Here is a 13,049-nt window from a genome sequence, read left to right on the forward strand (position 1 = left end):
TGGTTAGAGTGGTTCTCTGTTACCATATTCCTGGATAGTGGTTCTTAAAGCATGACCCTTGGACCCCTGCTCATCCCTGAGGTCTTCTCAGGGCGCCTACAATGTTGAAACTATTTTCATAATAACACTAAAATATTATTTATCTATCAAGCTCCTCTTCCCTTTCCCAACTACAAACCTGTGTTCAGTTGGATTTTCTTTTTTTGTTTTTGTTTTTAAAAAGATTTTATTAAAGATCTTTACAGAAGAGCTTCGGGCACACCATTCCAGGTATCACAGAGTCCTGTTATGCAGTGGGCACTGGCTGGGGCATAGCTGGTTGCTCTGCCTTCCCACTCTTCTGCTCTGAGATGGGGGTGGTAGGAAGAATCTCATCCTTGGGCTCTACGATGCTCACGTGGTCAGGCAGGGGCTTCTTAGGGCCAATCTTACCACTTGGGTCCCAGGGCAACATGATTTTGACTTTAATTCCCAATACACCCTGTCTGAGGAGGACGTGGCAGACAGCTGTGTTGTTGAAGGGGTCTCCACTGTGGATCATCAGGCCATCCACAAACTTCATGGACTTGGCCCTCTGGCCTCTGAGCTTACCAGACACCACACCACCACATCACATCCCTTTGCTTCACTCTCCATGATGAAGCGGAGGACACCATAGCAGGCCCTATGCACAGCAAGACCTCCCAGGAGTTTGTAATGCAGGGACTCGGCCTGGGCGATAGCACAGAGACCTCTGGTGGCCACCTTCTCGGCATACAGCTCTACACGGCCTTCAGGGAAGCCAAACCTCTTCTGAACTACAGCTCTCAGTTCACGAATCCGGAGACCCTTCTTCCCAAGGACATTCTGAGCCCTGGTGGCCAAGATGATGATTTCCGTCCTGGTTGAGGTAACTCAAACCTCCACCCCAGAATAGCCATCCTCAGCCAGCTCCCTGGGGAGAAACTCATTCAACTCGGCTTTGAAGATGCCATCAGCAACAAACTTCCTCTTCTTGGAGATCTGCACCACCATCTTGCACCAACAGGAAAAGCGGATTTTCTTCATATTCTTCAACTCAAACAATAGATTGAAGGTAGAGGTAGATAGGAGAACCCAGCTCTTTTCTATTAAGCCAGATAATAAAGAGATTTGCAAAAATATGTTTAAAAACTGAAAAATAGGGGCAGCTAGGTGGTGCAGAGGATAGAGCTCCGGCCTCAAAGTCAGGAGGACCTGAGGTCAAATCTAGTCTCAGACATGCAACATGCAACACGTACTAGCTGTGTGACCCTGGACAAGTCACATAACCCCAATTACCTAGCAAAAAGAAAAAAAAAGAAAAGAAAAAGAATAAAAAGTTAAAATGATGTCATTCATCTCATGAAAACTTTTTTTGTTTTGGAAAATATAACCATTTCATAAAAATGTTAACATGTAATGGGTTTACTGGTGATATTTTAAAAATTTATCCATTTAATTTCTTTTTTCTTTTTTAATTAAAAAAAATATTTTGTTTTTCTAATTACACGTAAAAATGATTTTTAAATTCATTTAAAATTTTTTTGAGTTCCAAATTCTCTCCCTCCCTTCCCCCACCCCCTGAGAAGACAAGCAATTTGATATAGGTTATATGTATGTAGTCATGCAATATGTATTTATTAATCATATTGTGAAAGAAAACAGATTAAAAAAACCCAAGAAAAATAAAGTAAAAAAAAAAGTATGCTTCGATCTGCATTCAGACTCCCTCAGTTTTTTCTCTGGAGATGGATAGCATTTTTCATCACACGTCTTTCAGATTTGTCTTGGATCATTGTATTGCCGAGAACAGCTAAGTCATTCACAGCTGCTCATTATACAATACTGCGGTAACTATGTACAATGTTCTCCTGGTTCTGCTCACTTCACTTTACATAAGTTCATGTGAACCTTTCCAGGTTTTTCTGAGAGCATACTGTCATTTCTCATAACATAACTTAACATTTCTCATAACATTCCATTACAATCATATACAACAACTTGTTCAGCCATTCCTCAGTTGATGGACATAACCTCAATTTCCAATTCTTTACCACCACAAAAAGGGCTGCCATAAATATTTTTGTACATATAGGTCCTTTTCCTTTTTTTAAAAAACCTCTTTGGGTTACAGACCTAGTAGAGGCACTGCTTAGCCAAAGGTGCATGATTTTATAGCACTTTGGGCATAGTTCCAAATTGCTCTCCAGAATGGTTGTATCTATTCACAAGTCCCCACCAACAGTGAATTAGTGTCTCAATTTTCCTACATCTGCTCCAACATTTGTCATTTTCTTTTTCTGTCATATTAGCCCATGTGATAGGCATGGGGTAGTACCTCATAGTCGTTTTAATTTGCATTTCTCTCATCAATATTGCTTTAGAGCATTTTTTCATGTGCCTGTAGATATAGCTTTGATTTCTTCATCTGAAAACTGTCTGTTCATATACTTTGACTATTTATCAATTGGGGTATGACTTATGATCTCATAAATTTGACTCAGTTCTCTAAATATTCTCTAATAAAGAGAAATTTGCTGTAAAATTTTTTTCATGGTTATGATTACTGTTTATTTTCCTCCATCCTATGTTTCTCCCTGTTTGTCCTACTCCCTCTGTTCTTTCACCTTGTCCATCCTTAAAAGTTTTGCTTCTGACTACCACCTCCCCCAATCCACCCTCCTTTTTATCAATACCCCACTTCCTTGTCCCTCTCCCATCCTACTTTCCTGTAGGGTAAGATAGATTTCTATACCCAACTGAGTATGTATGTTACTGCCTCTTCGAGTCAATTCCAATGAGAGTAAAGTTCAAGCACTTCCCTCCACATTCACCTTTCCCCTCTTCCCCTCCACTACAAAAGCTCTTTCACACCTTTTTATGTGAGATAATTTACCCCTTTCTACCTCTCCCTTTCCCCTTCTTCCAATGCATTCCTCTTTCTCATCCCTTCATCTTATTTTTTAGATATCCCATCTCATATTCAACTCACACCTGTGCTCTCTTTCTCTATATACCCTTTCTAATTGCTCTAATAATGATAAAGTTCTTAGGACTTACAAGTACCATCTTCCCATGTAGAAATGTAAACAGTTTATTTAACCTTATTGAATCGCTTATGATTTCTCTTCCTGCTTACCTTTTTATGTTTCTCTTAAGTTTTGTATTTGAAAGTCCAATTTTCTATTCAACTCTGGTCTTTTCATCAGGAATGCTACAAAGTCCTCTATTTCACTGAATATTCATTTTTCCCCTGAAGGATAATACTCAGTTTTGGTGATTCTTGGTTGCAACCCTAGCTCTTTTGCCCTCCAGAAAATCATCATCCAAGCCTTCCAATCCTGTAATGTAGAAACTGCTAAATCTTGTGTTACCCTGACTGTGGCTCCATGATACTTGAATTGTTTCTTTCTGGCTGCTTATAGTATTTTTTCCTTGACCTGGTTGCTCTGGAATTTGGTTATAATATTCCCAGGAGTTTTCATTTTGGAATCTCTTTCAGGAGGCAATAAGTGAATTCTTTAAATTTCTATTTTACTCTCTGATTCTAGAATATCAGGGCAATTTTCCTTAATTTCTTGAAAGATGGTGTCTAGGCTCTTTTTTTGATCACGGTTTTTAAGTGGGCCAATAATTCTTAAATTATCTCTCCTGGGTCTATTTTCTAGATCAGTTGTTTTTCCAATAAAATATTTCATATTTTCTTCCATTTTTTCATTCTTTTGAGTTTGTTTTATTGTTTCTTAATGTCTCATGGAGTCATTAGCTTCCACTTGCCCAATTCTAATTTTTAAGGACTTTTTTTTTTAGTGAACTTTTGTACCTCCTTTTCCATTTGGCATTTCTACTTTATAAGAAGTTCTTTTATTCAGTGAATTTTTGTATATCTTTTTTCCATTTAGCCAATTCTGCTTTTTAAGGAATTCTTCAGTGGATTTTTGTGCATTTTTTACCATTTGGGGCCAGCTAGGTGGCCAGCTAGGGGCCAGCAATGAGCCTGAAATCAGAAAGACTCCTCTTTGTGAGTTCAAATCTGACCTCAGACACTTACTAGCTGTGTGACCCTGGCAAGTATCTTAACCTTGCTTGTCCTGGTTCTTCATCTGTAAAATGAGCTGCAGAAGGAAATGGCAAATCTTCAGTCCTGGAATGCCCTTGCTGCTCATCTCCGCATCTTGGTTTCCATGGTTTCCTTTAAATCTCAGCTAAAATCTGTCCTCCTACAGGAAACCTTTTCCCTCCTCCCTTGATGTTAGTGTCTTCCTTCTGTTTTTTTTCCCCCCCAGTTTATCTGTATATAGCTGTTCTGTACCTAGTTGTTTGCATGTTGTCTTTCCCATTAGACTGGAAGCTCCTTGAAGGCAGGGACTGTCTTTTCCCTTTCTTTATCCCTAGCTCTTAGCACAGTGTCTAATATGTAAGTAGGTACTTAAATGCTGGTAGACTGACTGACTTACCTCAGAAAGTTGTTGTAAGGACCAGGTGAGGTAATGTACACAAAGCACGTTGCAAACCATTAAATACTATATAAATATCAGCCATTATTCTTTGTTCTTCTTGCTCTTCCTCCCATCATCCTCACCCCCACCCCAAATAAAGAACTTTCTTACCCTTAGCATTTGTCAGCATCTTCGGTGTGTTCTGAGATTTAGTATTTCTGACTTCATTCCACATTTTTGCATTTTCCCTCAATGACCAGTCTTTGCTTCCATCTTGTGTATGTCTTTAAAAAATTTAAGCTGGGGCAGCTAGGTGGTGCAGTGGATAAAGCACCAGCCCTGAAGTCAGGAAGACCTGAGTTCAAATCTGGCCTCAGACTAAATACTTGACACTTATTAGCTGTGTAAACTTGGGTAAGTCATTTAACCCCAGTTGCCAAAAAAAAAAAAATTTAAGCCAATTGATGAGTTCCTTTGGTATTCATATTAGCACCTTTAGACATTTTTTCCTCCCCTTTTTTCTTTTTCAGTGGAATATATTTTTTGTTTGCAGCATTAGAATTCCATTTTTAAGAACTGTTTGTCTCTCTGTATGATTTTAGGCCATGTTGTTCTACCTATTATTTCTCTTAAGGCTTTGAAATCAGTTCGCCAAAAACTGAGGCTATGACTGATTGACTTTGTCATCCACCATGAACCCTGGATTCATGATAATTTGCCCCAACTGCCCCCACAAGGATCTTGACATGACTAGTTAAATAACTATTTAAGCAGTTATCTCAACTCTTTGAGCCTGGGGCCTGGGTTTCAATGGAGATTTTAGGCATGAAGTGTTAGTGCCCGTGGGTACCTTCTCCATCGGCAACAAATGTTGAGAGGAGCTGCTCACCTGATGTGGATTATTTAAAAACAAAACAGACAAATAAATACCTCCTTCCAAGATGTCATTTATTTTAACAAAGGCAGACAAGCTACCTTTTCTTCATCCCATTCGGGATGATTTTGGGAGGTATGAGAGGGCAATTGATAGATAGTGAAAACAGAAGATTTAGGCTTCCGTGGCTCAGGGGTTGTGGGGGTTAACATCTTTCTGTATGTGCTCCTTGCTCAGGAACCCTGTGTTTTGACTGATGTCAACATGTTTTCCCATAGAGCACACACTTGGAAAACAAATCTCTTACGTCTTGAGCTTCTAGGCAGCTGGCAGCCAAAGCCAGCATTTTGCCAGGAGCATAACAGAAAAGGCCCATATTCTGGGGACTGAGTGGTCTCCAGCGTAGTTTACCCTATGCCGTTCTAGGGATGTAGATGTGCCTGTGGCCAAACTGAAGAAAGTCTGTAAAGAAGAATCCTCATTTCTTTTGCTCCCCTTGGCAGAGTTTGCTTGAATTGAGCTCTCTGAAGAATAGAAGTTTCAAGAAATTTTATGGCAGAGGGGGCTTTCTCAATATTCATCCAGGCTTCTTGTTTCTCATCTGTTTTCTTCCTTAGCATTGTTTTTTTGTAGGTTCTGTTAGCATCTCCCCAGGAGGCACTTGAGGAAGTAGAAGGAGAAGTATGAGATGGGGAGGGATCCAGATCCGTCACTTATTTTAGCAAGAATAGTTGCTCCAATGGAGGCAGCTAGGTGGTACAATGGATAGAGTGTCAGGCCTGCAGTCAGGAAGACTCATTTTCCTGAGTTCAAATCTGGCCTCAGAAACTTACTAGCTGTGTGACCCTGGGTAAGTCACTTAACTCTGTTTGCCTCAATTTCCTCATCTATAAAATGAGCTGGAGAAGGAAATGTATCATTCCAGTATCTTTTTCTTTTCTTTTTTAGGCAATTGGGGTTAAGTGACTTGCCCAGGGTCACACAGCTAGTAAGTGTCAAGTGTTTGGTCTGAGGCCGAATTTGAACTCAGGTCCTCCTGACTTCAGGGCCAGTGCTCTATCCACTGTGCCACCTAGCTGCCCCTCACTCTAGTATCTTTGCCCAGAAAACCCCAAAATGGTGTCACAAAGACTCAGACAGGACAGAAACAATTGGACAACACAACAAAAGTTGTTCTGGAGATAGAGGGACCTGGATACTTGGACTTGTGTTTTGCCAATTTATGGATTGAATTGCTGTTGCCTTAGTTGTGGAAAATTGAGTTAAATTCATTGAGCATTTATTAAGTGCCTTCTGTGTGCCTAGTGCTGTGCTACCTGCTAAGGAAGGTAGAAAATTTCAATAAGATGATCCCTGACCTTGTGGAATTAATTATCTAGAAGGGGCCTATGACTCATCTACAGATGACTGTAACATAAAACAGTGCCAGATAAGGATGTTGTTGTTGTCCAGTCACATCTGACTCTTCATGACCCCATTTGGGGTTTTCTTGGCAAACGTATTGGAATGGTTTGTCATTTCCTTCTGCAGCTCATTTTACATATGAGGAAACTGAGGCCAACAGGGTTAAGTGACTTGCCCAGGATCATATAGCTAGTAAATGTCTGAGGCCAGATTTGAACTCAGGAAGATGAGTCTTCTTGACTCCAGGCCCAGCACTCCATCTACTTCGCCACCTTGCTGCCCAGATAAGGGCATTAGGGAGATACAAATAAAGTGCAAATTGAGTTGCTTTAACTACACATACATACATACATACATGCATATGTATGTGTATATATATAATATATATATATGTGTGTGTGTATATATATATATATATGTATATATATATGTATATGTACATATATATACACAGAGAGAGAGAGAGATGGAAATAGGCCTTGTTTCTTTTTTCTTTCTTTCTTTCTTTTAGTTTTCAACATTCACTTTTATAAGATTTTGAGTTGAAATTTTTTTCTTCTTCCCTCCCTCCCTCCCCTCCCCCCTTAAGATGGCAAACAATCTGATACAGGCTATAAATGTACAATCATATCAATCATATTTCTACATTAGTCATGTTGTGAAAGAAGAATCAGAACAAAAGGGAAAAAAAACACAAGAAAGAAAAAAATAGGATGCTTCAACCTGCATTCAGACTCCATAGTTCTTTCTCTGGATGTGGACAGCATTTTCCATCCTGAGTCTTTGGGAGATGTCTTAGATCATTGCATTGCTGATAAGGGCTAAGTCTCTCAAAGTTGATCATGGCACAATGAGGCTCATTGTGTGCAGTGTTCTCCTGGTTCTGCTCACTTCACTCAGCTTGCTTGTAGATAGGGGGCAATGAACTGGAGCACCCCCTCCTGAACCGAAATACCCATCTGCCCAAAAGTATGAATTGGGTTGTTACAGAATCACTATTTATTTATCTAAATGGCAAGGAAACTGTCCCTAAGACTTGCATTACCCAGGGACTGAGACCCAAACTGAGTCTTCCTGGATGTAACTTCAGGCTATATATGGTTTCCTGTTTATTTAAGGGCATAACAAAACCTGCCCACCTGGAGTCAGGGTCCTTTAGATTTGACAAGGTGCTCAGGCGTCTTACCCTTTCTTGCCCTCCTCTTGTTATCTATTGAATAACCTATCAATGTTTCATTTTATTCTAATACCAGGCCTAAACTACTCAGGGACCAGCCCGAGTCAGGCCCAGGTAGTCATAGGCCTCCTGACAGGCTAGAATCCTAAATCCTGCCTTACTCTCACAAGTCTCTGTAATTTATTTGATTGTATTCCTACTTGCATGAAAGGAGATGGGTATGGGAGAGGGGGGAGAGTAATAAAAAACGAGATCACTGGAGGTAATTTGGACCCTCTGGCTGCCCTGTACTGAATGTTTCTTTGGGTAGATGAGAAAGGAAATATTCTAATGCTGACCTCTCCTCTCTTCTTGGCCTCATAGTGAAATTCTTGGTGGCTCTGGCAATGAAATGATACATATGCATGGCTTAGGCCTGTGATATAAGTAGGTTGCTTTTGCATTAAACCCATGTTGTAGTGGCCTAGAATATTGGTCTGGAGGAGAAGGAAGACTTGGATTAGCCTTTAATTGTTTAAGATTGAAATAATAACACTTTTACGTCTATCCATCTATCTATCTCTGAGCTCTCTCTGTATATATGTGTGTATATATGCACATATACACACATGTGTATATATGTACATCCACATACATACACATATGTATGTATGTAGATGTGTGTACACACACATATGTGTGTATATATGTAGATTGGATCGTAGGAAGAAAACCCCCTCCACCAGTGCCAATCAACATTTGCTCCTGTAACTTACTGTCTTAGAAAGTTGCTTGGGTCATAGGAAGATGAAGTGATTTGCCTAGCATCACACAGCCAGTATACTTCAGAGGCAAGTCTGGCACTCAGGTCTTACTGATTGTGAGGACAGCTCATTAGTCACTGCCATGTTGCCTTCCCAGTTTAGGGATAAGGAAAGTTTGGCTCGGAAAAAATTAAGTGACTTGCCTCATGGTGGTCATTCAGTTAGTAACTAATTAATGGATAATAATAATAGTTAGCATTTATGTAATGCTTTAAGGTTTCCAAAGCATTTTTCAAATATTATCTCATTTTATCCTTATAACAACTCTGGAAGGTAGGTGCTATTATTTCCCCCATTTTACAGATGAGGAAAGTGAGGAGACAGAGCTTAAGTAATGTGCCCAAGATCACACAGGTAACATGTATTTGAAACCGGATTTGAATTCAGGTCTTCCTGACACCAGGTTCAGCCCTCTATCCACTGCACCACATAGCTACCTACCTGTTGGAGCCCATTTTGAATCCAACTGTAACTAAAATTAGAGTACTCTTTCCTACCTAGTCCCTCTCCCAAGTACCAGAGTCCATTCATGGTCATGGTTATTAATCACTCCACATAGACCCATCCCTGCATTAGAGAATGGCCTCAGAAAGGGGAGCTGAATCCCTTGAACATACGACATCATTAATCTAACTCAGAACCAAGGTGACTGGTACCTCTGAAAAAACTAAGAGAACTTCCTTTTCTTACTCTCTGGCCCTTGTTGCAGGTTGCCAAAGGGCACTTAATTCAGCCCTTCTGATACTGCTGTTGGTTCTCTGCTTACCTGTTTCTCTTCTGGATACATCCTATGGTTCACTCACAGGGCCAGAAGGTTTTCTGAAGGTTGTCACAGAGCAAGGGAGAGTAGCTCCAGGCAGGAAACTTTACACCCACTCCTGGCTGGGCACACATGGGATCCCATTAGACCAGGCAGCCAGGGATGCCAGCTGCTGAAAGCTTAGCACCCTCTCTGCTAACAACATTCTTGCCTCTGTGTGTGTGTGTGTGTGTGTGTGTGTGTGTGTGTGTGTGTGTGTGTGTGTGGTGTGTGTGTGTGTGTGTGTGATATTCCTCAGGGCCCAATCTGTTTTCTGGAGGCTGGTAGACAGAGAGTGAGTGAATGGAGGTTAGAGAGGAAAGACAGTTCTAGTGGTTGTGTCTTTACTGAATTCCAGTGTAGCACTGAAAAACTTCAGAGGAAGACAAGAAAGCATGTTTGACACCTCAATTATCTCTTTTGCTTCAATCTTACATATCTCTCTTTTAACCTAAGGAGTCAATTCATTATTTATTCAGTTGTAGCAGCCAGTTCTCCATTATCTATAGTGAGATATTTATAGTAAATCAACTCTTGGTCCATTCACTCCCCCAACTTCTGAATAAGATGTTAAAGTGTGTGGATACAGGAGTATGGGAAGTTAGAAAGGAGATAGTAGAAAGATGGGCATATGAAAAGAGGTAGCAGTAGGTGCCACAGTGAATAAAGGGCCAAGAGTCAAGAAGACTCATCTTCCTGAATTCAAATCTGGCCTCAGACACTTATTAGCTGTATGACCCTGGGCAAGTCATTTAACCTTGTTTGCCTCAGTTTCTCATCTGTAAAATGATCTGGAGAAGGAAATGGCAAACCACTCCAGTATCTTTGCCAGGAAAACCCCACAACACGGAGTCACAAAAAATCAGACATGACTGAACAACAACAATGTACAAGAAAAGAGGAGGAGGGAAAGAGCAATGGTCTGTGGTGCCCTACAAGTTGGAAAAACAGTGCACAATTTACTAAAAGTTGTTTCATTGGTTTCTTTTGCCAATACCTTCCCCGTCCCCCCCCCCCCCCACGTCGGGCGAATGGAGATGAGACGTAGAGAGTCATGGTTAGGGAAGGGGGAAAGGAAGAAGGAAATATTATGTGCCAGGCCCTGTTAGGCACAAATATCTCATTTGATCCTTACAACAACCCTACAAGGTAGAAGCTATTATTATCCCCATTTTACATAGAGGAAACTGAGGCAGACAGAAACTAAGTGACTTATCCAGGGTCACACAGTAAGTGTCTGAGGCTGGATTTGAACTAAATAAGCTCTTCCCAACTTCACATTTAGTGCTCTATCCACTGTGCTGCCTAGCAGCCTCCAGGAGAAGAACAATTAGTCTAGTTTGAATAGCTTGTGGAGGGTGTGAAGGAGAATAATGTATAATAAGCATTCACAGGTAGGCTGAAGCCAGGTGTTAAGGGCTTTCGATGCCAGAGGACTTCGCATTCTATTGTAGAGGTGATTGGTCATATTCATGCTTTAGTAATATTTTGGCAGCTGGGTTGATAAGTGAATTAAATACAGGAGAGACTTGAGGTAGAGGGACTGATTGAGAGGTTCTTATGAAATTCCAGGTAAGATCTAATGAAGGCCTGAAGTAGGGTATCAAGTATGTGAGTGAAGGACATGGATATGAGATGATGGGGAGATATAATTAATAAGACCTGGGGACTTATTAGATGTGGGGGCTAAGGTATAAGGGGTGCAAACCTAGGTGACTAGAAGGATGGGGATACCCTTCACAGAAAAAGCAAGCAAACAAGCAAGGAGGATTTAGGGGGGAAATAATAAATTCTCTGTTGGACGGAGGCCACTTGGGTTTCTTTTACCGGGTTTCAGGTGAAACTGGATAGGAAGTAGAGGAAGAGGGATGAGGGCCAGTCAGGACTGGGTTGCCCACGTTAGTGGTGGGGGCTAGATAATCAGGTGGGGAGATAAGGCCAGATGACCCAAGGACTGCCCACTTGGCAAATGCAGAAGTGATTTTCTGAAAGGTTTTTTGTATATATTGGGCCTACACTTGTGTGTGTGTGTGTGTGTGTGTGTGTGTGTATTAATAAAGTGTATATAGCAGCCACCAAGTCTCAATTACTTGAACTAGTGGAGGGTACAGCTACCTCCAAATAACACTTAGATTGGGTGTTATAATGTATCATATGTCCTACTACCACCTCCCAACAGATTTACCCTATTAGCACAAATTTAAGACATCTGTGAATTTTTTTATCCCATATTAAAAAAAAAAGTTTCCTTTTCAAAGAACATAATTTTTAAAAATTATGAAAATATACTCAGTAATATGTAATCCAAACACAATTCTGTTTTCCATTTTCCATTCCCAAATAGAATCAAGCCTACAGGTAATCTACAACTTTATTTTGGTTCACCTGCAGAATGTCACTGTTATGCTTAATCCCACGGTCAACAGGTAATTTAACATAGCTCTGTGTTTGGCGCCGATCCCCAGGGACCTAGTTACCAGAGCACCAGGAGGGTAATAACTCAATAGCGTCACCTACAACGCTATCCAGTCCATGACCTCTGAGGGCAGTGCTTCTGACTCCAATATAATGCCAATCGACTTCTCCCTGACCACGACACCAACAAGAAGCCAGGTATGACTCTGCTCTTCTCCTTTTCCACCTATTCTGTGGAAGTGTCACTGAACAGAGAAGGGCCTGCCGAGAAGGACGCTGAAGGACAGAAGTGAAATAAGCCCAACCTGATAAAACCCATTAATGACAGACGGGAGGTCATTGTTTGTTACATTAGTCTACTGGTAGTACACAAACTGATTAGTGGACATACACGTACAAGAAAATCCACATCATGACTCAATACCATCCTAAGTCTTGGCTTTGGGTGTGTGATGGGACCAGGATTGTTCTAACACAACTTCTTTCTTCTCATGCACAATGTGGGGAGACTTTACCCAAAAGAAGACAAAGCTAGCTGGTCCGAAGACCTGACTGGCTTACATGATTGGCCTCAGCTTCCCTGATGTAGCTTTTCTGCATCCACAGGCCTAAAATGTCTCAGGCTCCTTGGATTCGATGGATTCCTGAAGCCCACAAGTCATATTCCTCTGTTCTGTTGACCAGACATGTTTCCATATGGAGATGGAGGGGGATCCCATCCAGAACAACCACCTGCCACTGTATTTTTTGTTCTATATCTTTTCTCTGTCAGGTAAAGTTGAGGAAAAAGTAAACTTCCTTTTGTTCAGTGACTTGTGAATACCTCACTTCATCCCAACGTTGAACTAGAACTAAGAGGATGCTGGCATTAGGGCCACCTCAGATAAGTAGATTACTGAGAAAGTAGTGCCACACAAGAATGCGACTGAATTCCAGGCAACTGGCTCGGCTCTGAGAGCAGCTGACTTGTTGTTGATGGCCCACAGATGTTGGGAGGTTGTTGGGGTTTAGATAGAGGTAGACAAAGGGAGCCTGATTATATTCAAAGAGCAAGATGGTGCATTTTAACCATAAACCAGTGATGGCTGCTAGACACAAAGCTCTGAGCTATAGAATTGCTACTACGTTTGGCTGAATA

General features: G+C 41.0%; 1 pseudogene; it reads right to left on the reverse strand.

The window, feature by feature from the left end:
• Positions 1-200: 200 nt before the first annotated feature.
• Positions 201-1,015, reverse strand: LOC110220779 (small ribosomal subunit protein uS3 pseudogene; annotated as a pseudogene).
• Between the last annotated feature and the right edge of the window lie 12,034 nt (positions 1,016-13,049).

This window comes from Phascolarctos cinereus, unplaced genomic scaffold (assembly GCF_003287225.1).
Source record: "Phascolarctos cinereus isolate Bilbo 61053 unplaced genomic scaffold, phaCin_HiC Scaffold_726;HRSCAF=1367, whole genome shotgun sequence".
In the NCBI taxonomy this organism is placed as follows: domain Eukaryota; kingdom Metazoa; phylum Chordata; class Mammalia; order Diprotodontia; family Phascolarctidae; genus Phascolarctos; species Phascolarctos cinereus.